A 25598-nucleotide genomic window follows, 5' to 3' on the forward strand; every position below is an offset into this window, starting at 1 on the left:
AGCCTGGGTCAACACTCCTGCCCAGCTTGATACCACCAACAGGTTTATCAAGTCACTCAAGCATACCTTCTGCTTTATGAATCCGTGTTGACTACTCCTGATATTTTTCTTGGCATTCATGTGCCTGGAAATGGTTTCCAGGATTACATCCATCACTTTCCCAGGGATCAAGTGAGGCTGAGAAACCCGTATTTCCCCCGTATTGCTGAAAGATGAGTTTTGTTCTTCATTTTGAAAGATGGTGCATTGATATCAAAACCAGAAGAGCAATTACTTTTACAAAACTTGGCTTACAATAAGAACTTTCTTTCATAGGGCACCTTCACCTTTTTTTTTATTATGAACAATGAATTATGGATACAGAGTAAGAGTTCTGTCACACCCCAATTACCTCATTTCCAGCCGACTACTCATGACTGCATCTCTGACTGAATTAGAAAATATCTTGCAGGTTAGTGAGATCTCTGAAGCTGGACTAGGGAAACCATATTTTTCCATATTTAATAAAAGTATATTCAACCCATAGAAAAGCAGTAATGGGGATTGTTTTTAGATGCTCTGTGGATTTTAAAACAACAAATGAATTTCCTTTCCTATGTAAAACTCACAGTATCACTAATTCAAATTTTGTCTTCAGGAGGAAAAATGTATTTTTTCCTCCCTTTTAGAGGACTTGTAATGACAGAATAGTACAACATTTGAAAAGAAAAATACAAAAATACCTGTAAGTACCAGGTATTAATGCCTGCATGTCCTGATGTATAAAAAATATTCTTTTCAAATAGAACATTATAATTTTACCTGGAAACACTAGTATTACAGGGAAATAGGAAGAAGACTAAATTAACTTTCTAGAACTAATCTAGGAAAAGTTCTCTTGGTTTCTTTTCCAGAAAAAAAGCAAAAGGAAAAAAAAAAAAGATAGAACATTAAGATATGGAAATTTCAAGAAGAAATTTCATTTCCAAGTACCAAAAGGACTAAAAACATAGCATTGCCATAAATAAAAAAAAATCATCTGGGTCGAAAGGGGCCTTTGAAGGTCATCTAGTCCAACCCCCCTGTAACAATCTCCAACTAGATCACATTGCTCAAAGCCCAGTTTAATCTGACCTTTAATGTTTCCAGGTATAGGAAATCTACAACCTCTCTGAACAACCTGTTCCTGTGTTTCACCACCCTCGTCATAATTTTTTTCCCCTCATACTTAGTGTGAACGAACCCTTTTAATCTAAAACAACTACTCCTTGTTCTAGTACTACAATCCCTACTAGAAAGATTGTTCCCATGTTTCTTTTAAGCCCCCTTTAAATATTAAAAGGTTGCAATATGGTATCTCTGCAGCATTCTGTTCTCCAGGCAGAGCTACCACAACTCCCCAAGCCTGTCCTCACAAAAGAGGTTCTTCATCACTCATCATTTTTGTGGCCCTCTGGCCCCTCTGTAATAGTCTATGTTCTTCTTGTGCTGAGGTTCCAGACCTGGACACAGTGTTCCCCATGGGGTCTCAACAGAGTAGAGATGCAGAATCAATCTTCCTTTTCCTGCAGCCCTGGATGTGGCTGGCTTTCTGTGCTGCAAGTGCACAGTGCCAGTTCACATTCAGTTCTTCATACACCCAAACCTGCAAATCCTTCTCATCAGAGCTGACTTCTATCTATTCATCCCCCAGCCTCTATTAATACCAGGCGTTGCCCCAAGCCAGGTGCAACACACTGGGCTTGGCCTTGTTAAACAGCAGGAGATTCATATGGGCCCACTTCTCAAGCTTGTCCAGGTCTCTGTGGGTAGCATCCTATCCTTCAGGTGTGTCAACCACTCCACTCACTGCTACCATCAGCATAGGTAAGAATGAATAAATTATCATCTTTGCTTAACAAAATACCTTATGGCTAAGAATCTCAAATAAAGCCCCTGGAAGTGAGAATATGTGGCATTTTACAATGCCTGATTCATGTACACGTTTTACGGCAACTGAGTTTGGCCATATCAGAACAGGTGCTGTTGTCATTACAGATATCAAAAAATATAATTTTTCATAAATTCTAAAACACTGTTACAGTGAATCAATTTCATTCCCTCTAGAGCTATGCAAGCACTCTTATTCTTGTGTCACTATAGTATCTGGTTTAAATATGAAACATCTTGTTGTGTTGTCATGGTTCCTAAGCACAAAAAAATATACATTATCTCAAGGATTAAAGAGAAGAGTATACATTTTTATTTGAATATATCAGTACACAATGACAAATAACAGCATTTTATCTAATAAAATTGAAATTGCTTTTTCCATGCTGAGAATTTAATATTAAAATGCTTTTTCTAAAGACTAATATTTCTTATAATATTTCCTGGAGTATTTGCTTCTTAGAATGAACCAAGCTAGTTCATAAAAAAAAAAAAAGGAAAAAAAATCAAAAGCTTTACCACATTTGGAAAAGTCAAATACAATTTTGTTTTGTTTTTTTTTTAAAGTCATTATTGTCATTGAGTTGCCTTAAAAAAAGTGGAAATTTCAATGACACTCCTCACTTGCAAAAGTATTGTTCAGGATGAGCATTCCAGTCTTATTACAATCAAGAAATACTGTTCCACCATAATCCTGAAAACTAGTAAACAGATAACCTGACTTTCAGCATCAAAGATTAGGTCATCATATACCAAGCCTTGTGCATCACCATCCACTCAAATTATCATTTGTTTTCTTCTATTATTATTTCACCAACACCAAATCCAGTTTAAATCAAGGACACATCTGTGTTTTCATTAGTCACATTTGTCAGTAGTCAATGAACTGATTATGACTGTCCAGACATTAGTGCAGGGTCCAGAACCTTCGTGACACAAGACTACTAACTCTCATGTAATTTCACTACAAAACTCTACTCCACAGCTATCTATACCTGAGATAAAACCACCTCTAGGTCTACCAAAAGTAATGATATCCTGCAGTAAGTGTTATGTCTTCTCTCTAATTCATATATCCAATTCCCTAGAAGTGCATAAATGTATACAGAAATTATTTATGGGCATAAAGTGTACACATGATCAGTCATGATCAATTTCTGGTATAACATGAAAGGATTAAGCAGACGTATTTTGGTAAAGCAAAACACTATACTTGAACCACAAATACAATAACCTCACAATATTCTGGTGCTAGAAGCTGAGAGACAGTATTTTAATTTTAATTTTAAATGAAAAAGCATTAGACCCAAACTCTTTTATGAAGAAATATTGACCTTGGATATTCCTGGATGTTGGGAATATTTTCATATGGAAAAATTTCTGACTCTCACAGAAATTGAAGTTTCTCATTTCAACAACTTTGCTTAGCAAAAAGACATTTTTCCTAATTTTCTGTTTAACAGAGATCTGAGTGGTCAAAATGATATTTTGAATTAAAAAATAATCAAGATTACAATCTAGGATTTAAAGCATCTCAGATATGACAGAAGTTAACCTTTTCACTTCATTAACTCTGTTACTCTATTTTGTTATGTTTTTTAAAGCCTCAGAAAAGTTAGCCATCAAGGTGTAAAACTCTAAATTTGAGGTAAAATTCTAGAGGTCTTAATACTGCTCTTGTACCATTTTAGGCATCTGTAAAAATGAAACCACAGAAAACAATAAAAAAGTGAGAAATAATTTCCTTTGTAGAATAAGGTTCTAGGATTACTGTCAATTCTTAATGATTAATAATCACAAGGTTTAGGCTTAACATATATGGATAAGGTAAGCAATTTAATAGGTATATAAGTGGAGTTTCCCCGATCTAAATTTTTATTTTATATTCTCACAAAAAGTGATACATAATAAGAAAGAAAAAACCCAACCCATAAATAACTGTAAGAATAGACTTGCTTACAGATCTTTTCCTATAAGATTACTTGACAATATTTATATTGCTCTATATTCCATCAGCAAAAGACAATGAAAAAGGAAAACACTGGCTTTGTTTAAAGTATAAGCACAAACTATACCAGCTGGTGCAGTCTGTTGGGAACTGATATGTGGGTCAGCACATTGCATTATCAGCACTTCTTCAGCAAATCCACCTGCTTGAGTAAACAGACAATATGGGGCCCTAGTGTATCAAATTACATTATTAAAGAGATAACTTCCTAAATTTGTAGCCTTCTTAACATTTTATTCCAGATAATATTAACCGTCCTTGAATAAAAGTATTTCATTTTGTAACTACCTTGAGTGAGCTGATAGGTTCTTTGAAGATAGTACAAGGCAAAAAGTTACTTTGCTAATATGGCTATAGTGCAGAAAAAATATGAACACAATATTAAGTTTATTTACCTAGATGTTACCTTCTACTAAAATAATTGACAACTATTGTATCATCCTAAACAGTCTGAAACAGATGTTGGAAGGTTAATTAAAAGTTCTTTTACAAAAGAATCTTCCCTATATCACTACAGATTAATATATAGACAAAAATACCTGAGACAAGACCCATATAAACATGCTTTAAATAACTATGCATTTAGTTTTCCTGCTCTATCTTGGAAGATGTTTAATTCCAGGGGAATCAATTCTTCTTCATCTGAAATGACATGCCTATCAAAAAGAGAGGACCACATCAAAATAAAAACACATACAGTCATAATAACTGAAAGCAGATAGGAAAAGCTAAACACAGCATAAACATAAATGAAGACTGAAAAACCTCATGAAAATCTGAAAGTCAAAGCTCGTCTCTTTGGGATAAGCTGCCGCAGGTTGGCCTTCAACGAAAGCTCTTGATGTTTCGAAGGGTAGTTCAAGATCTATGCCTTGTGAATTAATCAGCATATTCATATTTTGGAAAGGTTATAGAAGGCATAATGTTGGCTGAACATTCATTTCTGAAAAAAAGTAACTATTTCTTCTCAGGAAATGAACTGTTTCATATTGAAACAAAATGCGTTTTAAATTAAAAACTTAGAAGCTATTTAAAATATTCCAGCAATATTTCTGCTTTATTTTTCTTGTAATTTCTTTTTTGCATTTGAATTTGCATGTCTAAAATCCATGTTGGTTGATGCTGTAAATATTCAACAGAAAATGTAACAGAGAATGTTCATCTTTTATACTATATTATACTGTATAATTTTAGCTAAATGACAGGTGTTAACTGTCAGTTTTCTGGAGGTAATTCAGTAGTGTACCCTCATAAATTCTCCTGATTAGTGCAGATATATATCTCAAATAAGTATATTTTCGCTTCTTTTTCTGAAGAGATACAGAGAAATTGTTTTCCCTAGATTACGCTCACACACAATGAAATTATGTATCTCTGAATTCATTATAGTTGGGCTTTTTAAATACAGAACATCAGCAATTAAACTCATATTAGAACTGAGAGAAAATTTCTAAAAAATACTGAATATAAGTGGGTTTTTCATTACTGAGAACAGCCGTCCACATATCAGAATTCAGAAAGAGAAAACTGCACTACAAAGATGTCTTTAGAAGGTGTGAGGACAAAGCAAAACAGTATTTAAAGATAATGTGTTGAGGGGAGCAAATTTTGATGCTACCATGTTTAGTTGATATGTCTACATCTTCTGAGAAATAGAATAGTAGGAATGGGGAAGATATTTATAAACACAGGCTCTACAGTCAGCTGGATTTTAAGTACTAGAAGAATAATTAGATTCCCACAGGGTTCTATTGTGTAGGTTTAACAAGCAAAATTCCTTCAACTTTTCTTCATACATCATGATCTCCAACACTGCAGTCATCTCAGTGGCCATTCCAAAAATCCTGTCAAAATTTCATCCTCTTTCTTGAATTGGGAGAGCCAAAACCTGATACAATATACAAGATAAAAAAACCTTGTACATTTTATATGTAACTTAACAAGCGTGGAGTCATCATGGCTAGGCTTCGCAAAGGAAGATTTGGGAAGGGCTCTACCCACACAAGTGTAAAGTAGAGAGGGGATGATAACATCATCTGATCTACTGACTATACTGTTGCTGATACAGCTCAGAATAAGGTTTTATTTTGTTGCTGCAATGATGAACTGTCATTTTATGTTTTTATATGATCTATATGTAAAAAAACTAAGTGAAATGTCCCCTGTTAATAGATGAGCTTCTGGCAAATAGAATGGTGGGGTTTTTTCTATATTACTTAATTTCATCACTAATTAGAATATTATTTAAACACCTTTAATCCTACTTTGAAGATTAGAAATCACATGTTTAATTGTTTAAACATTCTCCTCTCTCATCTCTGGTAAAGTAGATATTTACAATTATATGTAGACAACACTTGGTCTAACCAATGGACATGTGCAGAGAAAATCTTTTATTTTTCAACCACTAATATGTGTCTGCAAAGTATTGCTTAAGGCATTAAGAAATTGAAAAGCTTTGTTAGGAACTGAGATCTGTAGAGCGAAATCTGTGTGAAAAAAAATATGTACTTTCTTCTGAAGTGTTTTGTAACAGCTAGGTAAAAAACGCCCTATGAAAAATTTTGTTAGCAGTATTACCCATTTTTTTTAGCAAATAAAAAATAAACTTATCATATTTTTATTTATACACAATTTTAAGTCTATATGTATATTTTAGCAAATTATATCTCAGCCCTAAATGCTTTGATAGAAGATTTGCTTACCTGTCAATTATGTGTCTCCTATTCAGTGCAACAGATAAATGGGTCACAATGCATTTCACTTGTCCTCTTGATTGGATAAGGTAAGCATCCCAAATAATCTCTATTATTTCCACCATCAGATATGTTCGAGATTTCCCCACATCTCCCTTAAAATATATGATATTTTTTGTTTAGTCAATTTTTCATGTACAAAAATATCTATACATGGACTGAATTTGTTTAACGTCTTCCATTGCACACACACACAGAGTTAATCTGGGACAATGCTCCTTTATGAGTTCTGTGAAATACGTGTCTTGTCCTATACTGTATCAAATATTTGCAAAATACAAGTGACATAAACAGTGTTGTTGAGCACCATAACTCATTCATTGACTCATTGGTGGTGCAACCTTGGATCCCAGTGGTGTGAAATGAACCATGCAAAAAAATGTTACAAGAAACCATGATGAGGTTCTGCACCTTCACTGAAGCCCCTGCTGAAGCCCCTGCCCCAAGCCCTTGCTTGAGCTATGCTGCAGTCATGTCCGTGCCTGGCCATGTACCTTTCTGATCTGGACCCTGATGTCTTGATCTCAGACCTGCCTCATTACTGGGGGCTTTTCTGACTGTACGGATTCTTTTATAAACCAGATGTCCAGCAGCACCCATACTCTCCTCTTCTTGCTTGGGTTCTCTGTGGTTGCACAGCTTGCCAGTGAGTCTGGGGCTGACCCTGCCAGTCTTGTTGCTGTCCTCAGCTCCTGACTCACCTTCCCATGAGGAACAGCCCCTTCCTAGTGCTGTCTGAAGTCTGTGGCGAATATTTACACCATTTGTACTTTCCGAAGTATATATCTATAAGGGCTCATTTCTGTTTTTTCCTGTAGGAGTTTTTTTGGGGGGGTTTTTTGCTGGTGGTTTTGTTTGGGGTTTCATTGTGGGTTTTATCTGGGTTGTTTTGTGGGGTTTTGTTTGGGTTTTTTTAGCATAGCTTTTTCAACATCAATGTTTCAAAGACAAAACACATACTTGTAAAAAAATTTGGGCTCTGGTCTTGCTTATGAGAATTCCTCCACTTCTTATGGCTAACTGTACCTTTTCAGCTGGAAAATGGTCTCCCCCATGTCAAAGCATCACAGATGTTGATGGTTTATGCTTTGATGGATCTTATGATGTTAGGGCATTGTTGTTGATCTTGTAGTATTAATTATCCTCCATAATGAACATTACAGAGATAACAATGCATTCTGATTCAGTCTTTTTCACAGTAGAAAAACCATATTATTCAAATATATTTTTGGACAATAATTTTAAATCCAAAATGCTATTATCCCATAGTTTTGCACTGTCCTTCATCAGTCTTGAGTGCATCGTTCTGCATTTGTTCTCTAGATGAAAGCCCACGGACTACACTTAGTGTCAGACAGATTATATACATAACCCTTCATTATCAATTTAATTCCTGATAAGATTTAATCAAGATTGGTTTTAAGCCCTGCATTAACTTTTCTGAGAGAACACTTGATCCAAAGAATGGATTACTGTATTTAGTAAAAAAAAAAAGAGAATAATTTGGAAAATAATATATGTATGCCTGCTATTTGTTGCCACGTGACATCCTTCTCTCCAGATTAGAGAGACATGGATTTTATGGATAGACTGTTCAGTGAAGAAGGAGTCGGGTGGCTGGATACAGCCAGAGAGTTGGGATCAATGGTTCTATGACCAGATGGAGGCCAGTGACAAGTGGTGTCCCTTTGGGCATTGCCCTAGGACCAGTGCTCTTTAATGTCTTAAACACTGACATGGACAGTGCAATCAAGTTTACAGCAAGCTTGCAGATGACCTGAAGCTGAGCTGAGCATTTGACCCAACAGGAGGAAAGGATGCCATCCAGAGGGACCTGGACAATCTTGAGAAATGGACCCATGGGAACCTCATGAAGATCAGCAAACCGAAGTGCAAGGTGCTGCACCTGGGCTGGAGTAATCTCAGACCTGAGCAAAGACTGGGGGGAAGAACTGAGAGTAGCCCTGTGGAGAAGGACCTGGGGGCCCTTGTGGATGAAAAGTTGGACATGAGCAAACAGTGTGCGCTTGCAGCCCAGAAAGTCAACAGCGTCCTGGGCTGCATCAAGAGAGGAGTGGCCAGCAGGTCGAGGGAGTTGATTCTTCCCCCTCTACTCTACCCTCATGAGATCCCACCTGAAATACTGAGTCTAGATCTGGGATCCTCAGAGAAGGATCACAAAAATTATGAGAGAGCTGGAGCGCCTCGCCTATGAAGACAGGTTGAGAGAGCTGGGGTTGCTCTGCCTGGAGAAGAGAAGGCTTTGGATACACCTCATTGTGACCTTTCAGTACTTAAAGGAGGGCCATAAAAAGGAGAGAGAGCAAGTCATTTTTCTGAAGACTTGAGGAACTTATGACTCTGAATATAGATAATACTAAAGAAACATAAGAGATAGATTATTTGTAAAATGGAGAAAAAAAAAAGCTTGTGTCAAATGTCTACTCTGACAGAGAGAAAATTGAGTATTTGTTTGCCTTTCTTCATCCAAAATCCATCCCTTTCCTCAATTCTGTCACCCTCCTACTCTCCAATGTAGCACAACATTGCATAAGATTGATGGGTATGAAAAAGAAAATATAAATATACATATATGCATTCAAAAGGAAAGTGTAAGGTATAATGACATTAAAAATCAAAAAGGTATGGTGAAGATATAAATTATATGTTTTGTTAAAATGCACACATTTCATTTCACTACAATTCTGAAGGTACTTTCCAAATAATAAAACATGGCTGAACTTTTTTGTGCCTTTCTCCTATTAAAATAATTTCACCTTCAAGTGTTGTTTGTTATATAAAAACATATTGTTTGTTTAGTTCTCTCTTCCCCTGTGTGTGTCTCTTCCTGATTTGTATGAAATCTTTTTGCGGGTTGAAGGAAGACAGCTCTGTCAGGTATGAATTTTCTTTTGAAATATAGAGGTAGTAACATGCTGTCAGTATGACTTTTGATGTTTAGCTATCCTGTGTATAATACTGCTGTAATTCTGTTTTCAAGCAAACATGGCAAATGGGCCAGTATTTTTTCTGTTTCTCCTGAAGTAGTTTGTTTTAGTAGAGTAGAAATATGCCACTGCATCCAGATGCCAAACAAGACTTGTCTGTCCTTTGCTGTCTCAATGCTTTTACCAGAAGAAAAGCAGAAACATTCCAATCATCTTATGTAAGTGTTTTGTGGTAAAACTTTTGTGGTTAAAGGACCGTCAGATCTCAAAGACTAATCTCAAAGTCCATCAAACTCTAGTGGTCCGTATGGTTTTACAGTTAGGGAGTATAGGTAGGACACCACCTCTGCATTTGCTTTCATTCCCCTACCTAAGAAAAGGGAATAGGAGAATAAAGAGCATAACAACATCCTTCAACACTAGAGTGATTTAAAACTGAAATTAGTAATAAGAACTTTGTGATTATTCACTTCACTCTGGTATCTATCCATTCTGTCTACGTGAATACATATTGAATTCAATTAAGAGAGCTCCTTTTATGTTTTGATTTAAATTTATTTGTTATAGTGAACACCATAACCCACCCAGGTTTGCAACATTGACCTTGATTATTTTCTCAAGCTGCAACACTTTTTTTTTTTTTTTTAATGTACTAGGAGCTATAAAGAATTTCTTTTGGGACTACTGTGCAATGAGTATATCTTTTGAAAAATTTATCCTGTTTCTACTGGTTTATTATATTTCAGTACCCCATAATAAACTTTTATTTTTCTTATTAAAACCAAAAACCAAACCAAACTAAAGCAACCAACCAAAAACCTGATAGTTTTCCTATTATTTAATTTTTTTGGTTTTTTAAATTCCACCTTTCATAAAACTGGTATGATTTAAAAATCAGAGTTCTAAAAATAGTGTCATAATTTTGATGTCTAATAATAGTATTCTTTATATACTCTCTACAATGCAGAATAGGAACAGGAGATCAGGAAGATCAGGTATTTAAAATATGAAAATAAAAATTCTGAACAACAAGAAGACACTAATAAACTACTATACATCATTTCCTCAGTTTTATTTTATTATTGGAATTAATTAGAACCACACAAGACCATCTTGGTTTTGAACTCTTATGAAAACTGTAATGTTCATTCCTACCCTGAATATGTCAGAAGGAAAATTTTCCTGGTGCAAACAGACTACAATGACCGTATAAACCCGCTAAAATACTGATCTTATTAAGAATCTGCTGCCTATTAAACTTTATTCTATACTCATAAAAAAATCACATTTTTCAATAATAATTTTCTGTTTATGTTAAAAAGTACAGTTTTGCATGGAGTATAGATGTACTCTTAAGTGTAGGAAACTATTTCCTTAAAACTTCTCTTAATTACACATTTGTTTTCATTCTTTAATGTAATCTTTAATTCTTTCATATCTAAATCTGGATTTATATTTCTTATCGAAGAAAGGCAATCATCCTAATCATGATCACTATAATGACAAGATTCAGTACACTCAGAACATATCCACTGCTATAAGTATTTTTGCACGTCTCTATGTCTGATTAATGGAAAAGAATCACATTTAACAGCATTACTAAGAGTAGACTGGCAACCCTCCCTGAAAATACACTTTGGTACTCCTGTCTCTGAATCTTGAAAGCGTAAAAAAAACCCAACCCCCCACATATCGAAATTATGCACAGATCCATCTAATAATAGATAAATATTGAACCAAAACTGCTATTGTGGAAAATTATAACATGTCAAAAAGAACCATGTTCCCTGATTATAAACACAGCTGAGATCCTCTGGGGTAAAAGTGATCAAAGAAATAATACTGTCTAATAGTGTTTCAGTAACATTAAATATTGAAGACACTAAAATCCTTGCCAAAATATGCATTTGTAAAAACTTTTAAGAGAGTATATAAGTTATGCCCTTTTTAAAAATAGAGGATTTAAACAATTTGCTGATGGCAGAATATGTTTTATTTTAAAATATTCTATCATAAAGGCAGGTAATTTCTAAATACTCTTTTCTTTCTGGATTGCCTAATATATGCTATAATTTTCTTAGGGGATCTTCAAGACCTATCTAGATCAAAACCCTGGATAATACAGTCTAGCCTCATACCTGATCCTTCTTTGATTAGGAGTTTGGACTAAAGACCTGCTGAGGTCCCTTCCAACCCAAATTATCCTATGATCTTATTGGTACTAGCAGGTTAAACTTTGTAGCTATTTTATCTCAGTGACATATAAGTTCTCATAATCATTCTATCTTTTCTCTCATCACTGTAACTTGTAATAGCAATTGATTGGTTCCCTATGAATGACAGACTTGAAGTCTTTTTCCCCCCTCTCCCTCTCTCTTGCTCTCTGTTTTTCTCTTCCTAGAGTGAGTGATTCAATGCTCAAGAAACAGAGACTGTAACATTTTCTTTAAAAATAACACAACAAAACACAATAACAAACAACAAAATAAACAAAATCCCTACATATTCAGACACTGATATAAAGCAAACTCCTTCCTGTACAGACCAACAGCTCAGTTTGGTGACATGTTGTACTCAAAGTGTGGTCCTTACTCTCTCAAGCAAACTGCTAAATTTTGCTATGGTGTTAGTCAATAAAAGTGACAATAAACTGAAGCTGTTCAACATAATTCTTCTTGCAACATTCTGTCAACTTGGATGTAAGCACAAGCCTCTACAAATGTGGACTAGAGGGGTTGGCTGTTGTGGTTTTTTTCTTTCATCCTCCACAAAGTGGTGGGAAAAAATGAAAAAGGCATTAATTTGTTCTTAAAAAGTATGTGTACAAAATGTGTCCTGAAGTTTTTGCTTTTTCACATGTAGAAAAAGAGAGATTAAACGAATAATAACCTAATTCCAAGTGCTGTATAAATGAATGGTCCCCTTCTTACCCCTTAACAACCTTAATCATCTCTCTCTGGATACAACATTTAAAGGTATTAACTACAAATAAAAAGGCTAATTTAGGGTTCTTGTATTCAGAGTACAAAAAAAACAAATTAGCTGGTATTTCTACCTTTAAGAGGTTTTTCACTAGAATTCATATGTTCAGAAATATTTCCACTCCAGTGTGTTAGATATCAGAATATAATTGCGTTGTTTTGTAACCTGGGCTTACATATATTACATAAAATTATATAAATATATTTGTAACCTGAATTTCCTTCAAAGGTATGTAGCTGCCTAAATTTCTAACTGCATGAAAATGTGGTTTTAGGGAATTTTTATATTACCATGCTAGAACCTAATAAGATCCAGCAAGAGCATAGTATTGCATAAAAACAAATTTGTAATTCATGTTCTATCTATATTAAGATGAGAAATTACCGATTTTTAGGAGACACTTCTTTTCATATTTATGTCATTAAAAAGAACAGGAAAAGCTATGGTCGTTTTGTCTAATATGTTTATATTCATGTTAAAAATACATATATTATTGTCTGAAATGTTAATTAAAATTGGATTAATCTAGATGAGAAAAAGTATACAAAAATACTGAATGCTTTCATAAGTCCAACACATTTTCCTGCAGATTAATATTTATTCTTCATAAATATTTGAAATTTAAGTAATCTCAATCCAAGTACATAATTCTGAGAAGGTAGGTCTGTAAATGATGCATCAATTGAACCTGCACTTTCAGGCAGTGATCCATACAGTCTACACCAAATGTCTACCCTGTGATGATTGGATGCATGCTTAGTGATATTCTTTCTCCTGCTATAGCAGTAGTTTAGCTGATTAGATAAAACAAAATAAGAGACATATAATTATTAAAATTAGTAATTTAATTTATATATAGTAAATTTTGAAGAATAAACAGGAGATTAGGCAATTAGGAGTATGACTATCCACATTTACTCTTTTGAGGCTCCAGATGGTTCTGACAAAACGTTGAAAGATGCCAACTACTATTGTCATAAGGACTTTCAAATCTTTCTGCTTTGCAGAATGGAAAAAAACCAAACAAACAAACAGACAAACAAAAAAACCCAAATATAAACCCTGACCCCCGATGATTAGTTTACTGTAGAATGAAAACTCTAGTTTTTTTAATTAGCTGTTCAGGGCATATAGGCATATAGGCATATGCTTTACTACCATAACCAACCCGAACCATGTTTTGTAACTGTCTTGCACAAACGTGTCATGCATTTAAAGTTATGGAAAACAGATGCCAAAAATGCTTCCAAGACAAATTTGACTTTTACTCACAGAGTACCTGTGAGGTATCTGTTGTTTGTTCACTCTCCCTGGTTGTTAATGCTGTGAGAATACCAGCACTAAAGAATCCATTTACTTCTTTCTAGTTTTTATTACAGTGGCACTTCCTGGCTTTAAAACTTGCTTGATCTACTTTTAAGCTGAAGCTGCTGGGCTTTGATAATTCATTCTACTCCCAGGAAAGGAAATAAGGGATAGTATCTTTAAAGGAAGTTACTTTTGCTACTTAATTGATAGTTATTACAATGATGTGACTTAATGGGAAAAATGTACTGTATCAAGTCTTATATGTTCCTACTTGGCAGCTTCCTGTGAATGCCACCTGCATATTAATTATAGCACTGTGCTCACTTTGGTTTAATATTCTGCTTCTTTCACAGAAAATGAAAGAGAGGAACTGAATGTGAGAACAGTTGTAAGTTATTCAGAACAAAACTACAGAAACTTGCTCTAGACCTGGCAGGGCTATATTAACTAATGACAAGAGTGAGAAAACTGTAAAAGAACAGATTAGCAAATCCCTTGTTGCAGACTACTTCATCAAAATCAAGGTAAGTTCTCAGGCAGTTTTTTCAAGGAGAATTCAAGGAGGGAGGGAGAAAGAGAATCAAGATATAGGTAGTAGGTGCATTCAAGTAAGACAGTTTCTAGGGTTCATGGGGATTTTTAGCTTTCTCCTTGTGGAAGCATTGTGGCAGCTGATTTACCTCTTCAGATGTTCAGCAGTCACAAGAAATCACATTATTTTCAAGAGGAGAGAAGAGAGCTTTCATAGAAGAGGGAATTGAGAGGTGGAAGAAACATGTTTGTGAACAAAAAGGGTTCAGTAGTCCACAGGAAAATGAGTTTGAAATCAGAAATAACATTGTGACATCCTTGGAGAAAGTATTCTGAAAGTTACCAAATGCATTGGAAACAGGTCCAGCACCTACACTGAGAATTTTTACCTTCCCTAGTAAATGCAAGGTACTGAAAAGACAGGGAGACTGTAGTGTAGATATTTGAAGTAAGGTGGTGTACTGACAGCCTGATACCCTGTTAAGAAAGGAGATGGAGTTTTTTTAGAAAAGTATTTTTCTGTGACATGAAGTTTTTTAGAAAAGTATTTCCCTGTGACCTTTCCAACTTTCAACTCTGCAAACAACAGCCTGTGAAAAAATGCAGTGCTATTTTTGCACATATAAGAAGTGGGACCATAACACTTCTGCTCTCTGACAACCTCGTTTCTTCTCTATTTAACTGAAAATTATCAGTCTTTCTCTCAATACTTTTTCAATTCAAAATATATTTACTTTAGAGAAGTAATCTTGTGATGCTGATCTTGAAAATATTTCTGCATATTTTTTTCCTTAGGATCTGTAGAAGATTCTCTCAGATACTCACAGGTAGGTTAAAAAATTATGAACTATTTCTAGACATGCAAGAAGTGTGAGTGTAAATTTCCTTTCTGACAGATGTTTATTTACTAGTATGTCATCTTTTTTCTACAGGAATTGTATTTCTACAACAGTCGTGTTGAAAAAAAATGGTACACTGAAAATACCAGTCTTCCAAAGGCTCTAAGGGAGGAAGGAAGGACGAAAGGAAGGAGGGAAGGAAGAAAGGAAGGAAGAAAGGAAGGACACCCTTTTTGCCACTAGATTTAATAATGTTTGTATAACAGACTTACTCAAGGAACATGTGGTTCTCAAATATCCTCATTTTAAATTTATCAGTGCTGACTGTTTACATCAGTTTTCCTTTCAGCTAGATCCTTTATTTACCTACGTAAGTCTTGCCGAATGGCATACAGAAAGCTACATAATTTGGACCGAATTTGGGCCTTTTTCTTCCTTCTTTTCTATTCATTTTTTTAGGAAAACAAAATCTCTTATATAGTCATGTTATCAAATAATTTTGAAAACAAGATACATACTTCTACAGCAGTCATGTAGAAAAAATAGTGCACTTCACATACCAATCTCCCAAAATCTGTAATGAAGCAGACAAGAAAACTTTCAAAGTCTCTTTGAGAAAGAGAGGAATATTATAATTTTTATGGTGTTGAACATCTGAAACAAACAAACAAACAAAAAAAATCGGAGGGAAGACCTTTACACTGTAAGTTGTAGGTGTAAGAGACACTGACTAAGAATATTTCTTTGCAGTTATATAGTTTTACTATACTTTGCAGTTATATAATTTTACTATACTTATTTGTAGTTATATAGTTTTCCAATTCCTATCATTTGCTCTGTATAGCTTCTAACAGACAGACTGCACCTAGACTGAATTATTTTATGTTTCTTATTTGTAAAACTATACTTTCATATTTTTTCTTTTTGTTTTACAAAATATATTAATGTCACAGTATTTTTATTTCATAAAATGAATGATATTTTGTATAAAATTTGGGGAGGTCAAGAGTCTAAATAGTGTTTGAAACACTCTAATTTTCAAATATTGTTTTTAAGGTGAGAATTCTTATTAAGATGTAAAGTACATCCAGTAGATCCTTGTTGCTTCCTTCTATATAGGGATGTGGTAAACAGAAACTGACTTGTTTCTTGTTGTTCCTTTGTCAGCAAAACAAATCACTACAAATTTGAAAATTCTTAAGATATACATAATTAAAGTTGTACATGGTTACCAAGAGTACGAGTTGAAGGGGGAAGATCAGCGTCACAGAAGAAATGTTTGACCTCATCTTCTAAGATTGCTATGCTGTTACTTCTCAAAAAAGAAAAAAATAATAGCCCTTTCAAAATGCATAGCACCTGTCAGCTCAACAGAGAAGGCTTTTATCAGTGCTTTGTCATATATTTCGTTTTCATTGAATCCATATATTGCATTAAATTTATGAGCTACTTTAAAAAATAAATTTTGAAGGATTTATAATAACATTATTTTTCGTAAGAGAAAATGGAACACAGAGCACAGGTAGCCACTGTCCGTATTTAGATACCCCTCTTAAACAGCATTTATTTTTCATTTCTATGTTTGTTTCTTTTAACATACTTTTCAGTTTGTCATGCCAAAAGGAACACAAAAATATCTGCTTCAGATATACAGGTAGAGAAGCAGGTCGAGTCACCTCTCTTTGACCCTAATCCTGCAGTAACTTTCCAAACACATGAAAAATCTTCACATTATCAATACTGTGCGTATGTGTATTGTTACATTCCAGTGTAGCATCTACCACATGTCACATCATTGTTTACTTACAGGTGGAGGTCTGAAGGATGCAGATAGTCATGATTTCTGAGCAGTCATGGATGTGCATATTCTTGGAATCTATGGGATGATTAAAACAACCCTTAAAAAATTAAGATGACTTTTTTTTCCATTTAAATTCCTTTGCAGTGAGAAAATATCTATGAACAGAGGATCCAGATTTTAATTACCATTCTTCTTTTAAACAGGACACCAATAGTTCAGTCTTTCCTTGCCCCACTGCCCCCAGTAACGCATGTAATAGTTGCCCTTGTACACAAAGAATAATATTCTCTGAGATTTATTTTTTTTTATCAGCAGCAGAATACTGAGTTTTGCAGTCATAAATCCTTTTTACAATTCAGAGCAAAAAAAACCCTATTCACTTACACTTTTCCTCCTGCTGATCATAACCAACCTGTAATTATGCTGAGAAGAGTGATATCAGATCAGTCTGTTACTCACTTTCTTGAGTTTCATCTGCTTTATTTAGTAGTATGAAGAAAATACATCCTTTCCAAGGACATAAACAGTTGCATGACTGCACATAATTATAATTTTGAGGGATTTGCAAAAAATTAAATTTACAGATCAAAAATACATCTATCCACTCATGAAAGTACAGCATGTTATTCGGACTACTGCAGAGAAAAAAGGAAAGTTTAGATATTATTTTCTAAGCAAAAAGAATAGAGGAATGCAAACTCTTAGAGTCTTTATCTGTTGATGTCAAGAACACTAGAAATCACCAGCTTATATATCTATGAAATCTGGATTTATGTGAACTTTGCAAAAACAGAGGAAATCTTCAAAAGCTTGTTTTCTAAATTGTTTCCTTTCTCATTACTGAATAGACAATGTCAGAAGCAATCTTCAGGAAAAAAAAGAAACAAACCTTTGGTGGCTTTAAGTATACATACTGAGTTTGTACGGAAAACCTGTAGAAAATTGTTTCTCTGTAACTAAGATGAATATGTATGAGGACAACATAGGATAAGAGTTGTTCTCTTCCTAAATGTTTGACACTCGAGTCTATTCTTATCCACTTAGCAGTTTGGTAATGTTACTGAAGAATAATTTTCAGTAATTAGTCTCTTTCGTTACCATTTTATGTTCTTTATCTCTTATTTTGGGATAAAATTTGAAATATCACAGATGTAAAATTCATTTAGGAGTAAGAAGGAAACAGAAACAAACTAGAACATAATTATAATATTTAAGAAATTAAAAATAAACCCAAAATAGTCTGCTGACTTTTAGAGTCAAAAAGAGGTTTAAGCTCCATTTCACATAGCCAGCTGGAGGCTACACTCCTGGCAGATTATGAAACAGAAATTAAATAACAGGTATAGATTCCATCCTAAATAGCCTGTCTCTTGTTGATAGTTTTATCATGACAGTAATTAATTTAGAAACAATAAGAACTACTCGTGTGTGAAATTTTGCGGGACTAGATATTCATTGACATCACAGCTGGTAGAAAATGAAAAAAAAGAAAAAGTTACTAAAGTGTTTGCAATAATGATGCCCTTTCCCTAATCCTTCAACTGCCTCTAATGGAAATTAGTATTTTCTTTTCTTATTTGATGAACTATCTTTAGTCTTTTTGAAAACCATTCTAATGATTAGATGGCAGATGCAGCTCAGTCTGACAACAAAGTGGTAAAACTAGCACTTCCTCTCAAAAATTCCTGCTTAGCTATATAAAATATGAGGTTGAGATAAAAGATCTAACAGTTCTGAAAACCTGCCAAATCTTTTTCACTAAATAAGGTTAGAAGACATACCTTCTCACTAAAGTAACAGAAAACAAATAAAGACAAATAAAACAAATAAAAGTTTAATACTTTTAATGTGCCATGAATCTTCTTGAGCCTTCACGGTGTGATTCACAGCTTTGGATTATGATATCTACTAGCATTATTTGAAATTATTGGTTTATATTCTTGCTTCTAACCTTATGTGAGGTTAGCTTCTGATATCCATATGCAAATCAGCCTGAATACCCTGTGATACATTAAATATCTTTAGAATTAATATACTTTTAACAATATCTTCCTATGTATAAATTAGACATAAGATTTCTGGAGTTATATTTAAAATGTGTGCATATATGATACATTGAAAGGCTTGGGTTGGAAGGGACCTTAGAGATCACCTAATTCCAACCTCCCTGCCATAGGCAAGGGTGCCAACAACTGTATCAGGTTGCTCATGGCCCCATCCAACCTGGTCTTGAACACTTCCAGAGAGGAGGAGTCCATAACCTTTCTGGGCAACTTCTTCGAGTGCCTAACTACCCTGTGTAAAAAGTCACTCTTCCTCTTTATAAACTCCCTTTAAGTTTCATTAAGGAAGACCACAATGAAGTTTCCCCAGAGCCTTCTCTTCTCCATACAGACCCCAAGTCTCTCAGCCTGTCTTTCATAGGGTAGGTGCTTTAGCCCTCTTGTCATCTTCATGGATGTCCTTCCTCTGGACTCACTCCAACAGGTCCATATCTTTCTTGTGCTGAGGATTCCAGGAGTCCACTCTCCACTGTTGTATGAGACTCCAGGTGGGGTCTCACTATCAGAATCAACTCCCTCGACCTGCTGGCCAGTCCTTTCTTGATGCAGTCCAGCACAATGTTGACTTTTTGGGCTATAAGCGCACACTGTTAGCTCATGTCCAACTTTTAATCCACAAGAACATTCTCCACAGGTCTACTCTCACTGGTTTCATCTCCCAGTCTGTACTCATGTCTGGGATTGCCTCCTGCAAGGTGAAACGCCTTGCACTTGCACTTAGTGAACTTCATGTGATTTTCATGGGCCCACTTCTCAAGTTTGTCCAGGTCCCTAGGGATGCCATCCCTTCAGTCTGTTGTGTCAACTGCACTGCTCATCTTTGTGTCATCTGCAAAGCTGCTGAGATTGCTTGAGTCTATGTCATTGATCAAGACTTAGTGCTCAGAGGGATAGCACTTGTCAATATAAATACATATGAGACACTCTAAGATAGATAGACATAAACTTTATGCTAAGGCTTCCTTGTACTTTGGCTTGACAAATTAGAAACATCATGTGAATTTGAGTACAGATTTTGCTTGCTGCTTTTACTTCACTGAATTGAATGAAAAAATGGGAAAATATTATTCTGTTATTACTGGTTAGGGCTTACCAACCTTGACTATTGTTTAAGAGTTTCCTTTGCTATATCTCATCCCTGTTGTCCATTTACCTAAGCCACATTAAAGACAGGGTTTTTTCTTTCTCTTTGGAGTTGACTGTCAAGTAGAGTCTATAAGAACCCAGCAGTAAGTCCCTATTTTTGTGACGATTACTGGCTTCTTCAAAATCTAATTAATCAACAGTAAGGCATATTGTATCAAACTTATAAAGTGCAAATTAAATACTATCAATATTTACTATAATTAATCTGTTGAGCGATGTTGATTTCTCTTCAAAATTATCAATTCAATCTTTCAACCATTAGCTAGAGTAATTTAAAAATAAATAAAATATGTATTTGTAATTCAACTATTTTATAGATATATATGCACACATTGATTATCATTTTAGAGTCTGATGCTAAACTTTCTTTACACGGATGGTAGACATAAAACGTAAGAAGACCTGCTACATCAACAACTCAAGGGCAAAATGTTTTTTTTATAAATAGATGACCTGTGTTTTAGCTTTCACCATGACTTTTCCATATTTAATGAGTTGATTAATTGTGTGTACACTGTAAATGATCGTGTTCAGATCACTGACCCACACATGACTCTAAAAAATGACAGACTTCAAAAATTACAATTATAAGGTCCAGATGCTCTGTATTGCCTGTATTAAGTATCTCAGGTAGGAAAGTTATACATTAATTATATGACCTAAACTCAGGTGATATTTTTTGTAGTATTAAACTTTTGAAGGGAAAATATATTTATATATTAATAATAGTATTTAAACATTATTTCATAAATTTGTGAAAAATCTGTCGTCTTCTTTTTTTTCCCTGGCAATTGTCATTAAAAAATCATCACATCTATTGTGTCAATATTTTATAACTTTGCATACTCTTATGACAGGTGTAAATCAGATATATATCTGTGAAGTTCTAAGACCAAATTCTCAAATCTTCATCTTTGAAAAAAACCAAAAGCCAAGATCTGCTTTCTACTTCTTTTTAAATTTCAAAGTGTACTGTGCTTGAATGGCAAAGCTTTGATAGTGGGGGGTTACAGGGGTCACTTCTGTGAAAAGCTGCCAGAAGTTTCCCCCATGTCTGACAGAGCCGATGTCAACTGGCTCCAAGGGGTCCTTTTGCTGGCCCAGGCTGAGCTCAGTAACAGTGGTAGTCTGTGGTAGTCTCTGAGATAAGAGATTTAACAAGGGGAAGAAAACTGCTGCACTAGAGCAGCTGGAGAGTAGAGTGAGAATATGTGAGAGAAACAACCTGCAGACATTGAGGTCAGTGCAGAAAGAGGAGGAGGTGCTCCAGGCACTGGAGTTGAGATTCTCCTGCAGCCCATGGAGAAGACCATGGTGAGGCAGGCTATCCCTCTGCAGCCCATGGAGGTCCATGGTGAAGCAGAGATACACCCGAAGCCCATGGAGGACCCAAATGGAGGACCCATATCAGAGTAGGTGGATACCCAAGTCATTCTCCACAGTGCTGTTCTCAATGAGTCCTTCTCTCAGTCTAATCCCATGTCTGGGATTGGCCTGACCCAGGAACAGCACCTTGAATTTGGCCATGCTGAACCTCAAGAGTTCCCATAGACCCACTCCTCCAGTTTGCCCAGGTCCCTCTGGAGTTATGTGTGAGGCACTGGATTATTGGCTTGGACCAACTCGAGTGCAGGGGTGGGGGGAAGGGAAGAGTTGAATGCCACCAATGTGATATAATGTACTATCCCACATACCAGGTCCTTCAAGTCTCCTGGAAGCAGCTGTCAGTCCCTGGACACCAGGATCACATACCACACCTCAGAGCCCTGACCCAGCCCCAAATTGGCTTGCACAACAGAAGTCCTACTTGGGGGCAGAGGGTGTGGTCACAGGAAGGTAAAAGCAAATAAAAACAGCATCATGTGTTCTCCATGAGTTCAGACCCTGCCACCTGGTCACATGGAAGCTGGACTCTCACAGGGTTCCCGTGATAGCTATAATTCTCTTTTTCTCTCTCTTTCTTTACCTTTTCTTATCCTAATCTCCTTTCTTAATATTTTGGGTAGCTTGAGACTGGATGGTTTGGATTTTGCTAAATTGTATGGGTTAGTATGTGCTAAAACAGTGATTTGTGGAACGCTTTATTTTGGTTGAATGTTACCTTTTAAACTTTTGCCCAAGTATTCTTATTTTCTAAAGTTTACCAGTAAAAGTACCTTCTGAGAAAATGTGTGCAGGTTTTCTCCTATGTGCTCTCTATTAAGGTGTTAAGAGAACCAAAGGCTCTTCTAATATTCTGAAGGATGCATATTGTTGGAGCCTCACATATTTTTAAAATAAATCTCTTTTGGTGAGCTTGTAGCTTGGGGTCCACGGTCTTACATTATGTTATGTTTCCAAAATCTTAATAATATCGTCACCTAATACTGCTACTGAGTCTCTTATAAGTCTTCTTCAGTCTGAATACAGGGATCTTTTAAACAACGTAGTAAGGAACTATTCACTTTTTACTAAAGAAAGTAGCCTAACACTTTTATGCTTAATCAAGAAAAATCAATATGTTATTTTTCTCCCTACTTATGTTTCCTGTGGTTCTATTCCTACATTAATCATCATTCTCTCTCACCTTTCTATTAATGAAAAACAGTACCCATCCTTCTTTCCTGCACTTCTGCTCATATTCAACTGCTTTATCTATCATACATTTTACTTTCCATCACATTCCTCAAGTGGTGGTTATTTTTTCTTAATTATCTCCATCCTTTTACAGAATAATAATAAAGGGAATAGATTATTATTGGTTTTATCAAATTATTAGTATAATTGTTATCAAGAAAACTTAGCAACATCTTAACATTTTCACCTATGTATTTTAATAGTATTTCACCTTTATTTCAAAATTACTTTTCAAGAGTTAAAATCTGAGGCCTGGATTTAACCCTGTCCATAGTCATATATACTACACCACTGTGCCAGCATAGATCATAAGCTAGTACTACCTCTGATTGTGACTGCTACAAAAAAGCTGAAAATAAAAGAAAGAAAAAGAGTATTCACTTTCATTTAAAGTACTTCTTATTTAATTTTTACTGCCAATAGGTTTTCCTTCACCCACCCATGCTGTAACTCTGTCATAGAAGGACACCAAATTTGATAGGCATGCAGGAGAATCTGCTGCATGAAAACAAATATCTCCTAAATATATCCATTAATAGAGAGCTAATGAATAAATATAAAAACGAATTAAATACTTCCCTGAGTGGGACAGCAGAACTGTGCAAGGCAGCAGCCAACTCTCCCCGGAGAGACTGGGGATAACGGCAGGTTGGAGCAGGCAAGCTTTGACCTATACAAGCAAAACCCAACTACGGAGAGACCTGTCGCTTTCAGCCACCGGAAGAGAGAAGAGAGTGAACTCTCTTATCTGTGCCTTTTTATATGTTATGTTATGGAAAGGAATAGCATGGAATACTTCCTTGGTCAGTTTCCTAGTTCCTTCCTGGTTACAAACTGGTCTCCAGGAAGGCCTAGGGTAAAAATTATCACATTCTTGTTTCCCTTGATGTTTCTGGCCAAGTTTAATTCTCTCAAGGCTTTAGCTTTCATAACTTGATCCCTGACTGCTCAGATAATTTCTATGCATTCCTCCCAGGCTACTTGTCCTTGCTTCCAGCCTCTGTAGATTTGTAGATATGAACCCAACTTTCTGGAAAATGACTGTTAATTTATTTCTTTTTCTTTAAAATCCTTTTCATAATGGCCATCAAGTCCTCTTCCTGCTAATACTTATTGTTCATTTTTGTGGGTTTTCAATCCTTTTCCTCTAATTAGTGTCCATTTTTAGAGTTTGTTTTGTTTGTTTTATTTAGTGTTATTTTTTACTTCATTCACAATTTTTTGATCATTTCCAGTTGATATTTCAGCAGTATGCCCTGGCAGCCAGGAGGGCCAACCATATCCTGAGGGGCATCAGGCACAGCATCACCAGTTGGTCAAGGGAGGTGATTGTCCTGCTCTGCTCTGCTCCGCATTGGGGTGGCATCATCTTGAATATTGTGTGCAGTTTTGGGTGCCATACTATAAGAAAGTTATTAAGCTCTTAGAAAGCGTGCAGAAGAAGACCACAAAGATGGTGAAGGGCCTTGAGGGGAAGCTGTATGAGGAGCAGCTGAGGTCACTTGGTCTGCTCAGCCTCAAGAAGAGGAGACTGAAGGAAGACCTCATTGCAGTCACAACTTCCTTATGAGTGGAAGAGCAGGAGCAGGCACTGATCTCTTCTCTGTGGTGACTAGTGACAGGACCTGAGGGAATGGCCTGAAGGGAAGGTTTAGGTTGGATATTAGAAAAAGGTACTTTACCCAGGCAGTGGCTGGACACTGGAACAGGCTCCCCAGGGAAGTGATCACAACACTAAGCCTGCCAGAGTTCAAGAAGCATTTGGACAATACTCTCAGGCACATAGTGTGACTCTTGGGGATGCTCCTGTGCAAGGCCAGGAGTTGGGCTTGATAATCCTTCTGGGTCCCTTCCAACTCAGCATATTCTGTGATTCTGTGATAATAAACAGTGGAGAAAAAAAGACACCATTACGAGTATTTGTAGAAAACAACAAAAAGGCATTTCCCCAGAGTTTACTTGCATCTCCCTAGTGTCTGGAGTGGATGGATCTTCCATCACCTCTTATAATTTTACCTCACTATGTCTTTTTGTGTGAAAGTAACTCTGGGAGAGGACACAGCCATCACTGGAACTTAACAATCCTCACTTTAAACCCTAATGGCACCTGGGGAATGTTCAGTATTTTTCTGTGATGTCATTTATTTCCCAAAACAAGTAACCTAGATGGAAGAAATGTATTTTATTAAATCAGCAGCTAGATAAGAAAAAAAAATACTGTTGCTGTGTTTTAACCTCAGTAGATAGCTCATCCTTATACAGACACTTGCTTGCTTCTCCCACAGTGGAATGGGAGAGAAAATCAGAAGAGAAAAAACGAGAAAAGTTGTGGGTTGAGATAAAGACAGTTTAATAGTTAAAGGGAAAGCATGCAGCAAAGCAAACCAATGTAATTCTCAACCATTACCAGGAAAGCAGGGCTTCATCGTATGTAGAAAGGCACTTGAGAAGACAAATACCATCACTCTGAATATCCCCACTTTCTCCTTCTTTCCCCAACTTTTATTGCTGAGCATGACGCTATATGGTATGGGACATCCCCTGGTCAGGTTGGGATCAGCTGTGTCCCCTCCCAGCTTCTGAGCCCCTGGGCTTCTTGCTGGTGGGGCAGGGTAAGAAATAGATTAATTTGGGAAAATGATCTTTCTGTCAAAGATCTTTGGATAAAGACTTTTTTAAGATCTGAAGAGTA

The sequence above is a fragment of the Corapipo altera genome, unplaced genomic scaffold (genome assembly GCF_003945725.1).
Source record: "Corapipo altera isolate COAL_440 unplaced genomic scaffold, ASM394572v1 22, whole genome shotgun sequence".
NCBI lineage: Eukaryota > Metazoa > Chordata > Aves > Passeriformes > Pipridae > Corapipo > Corapipo altera.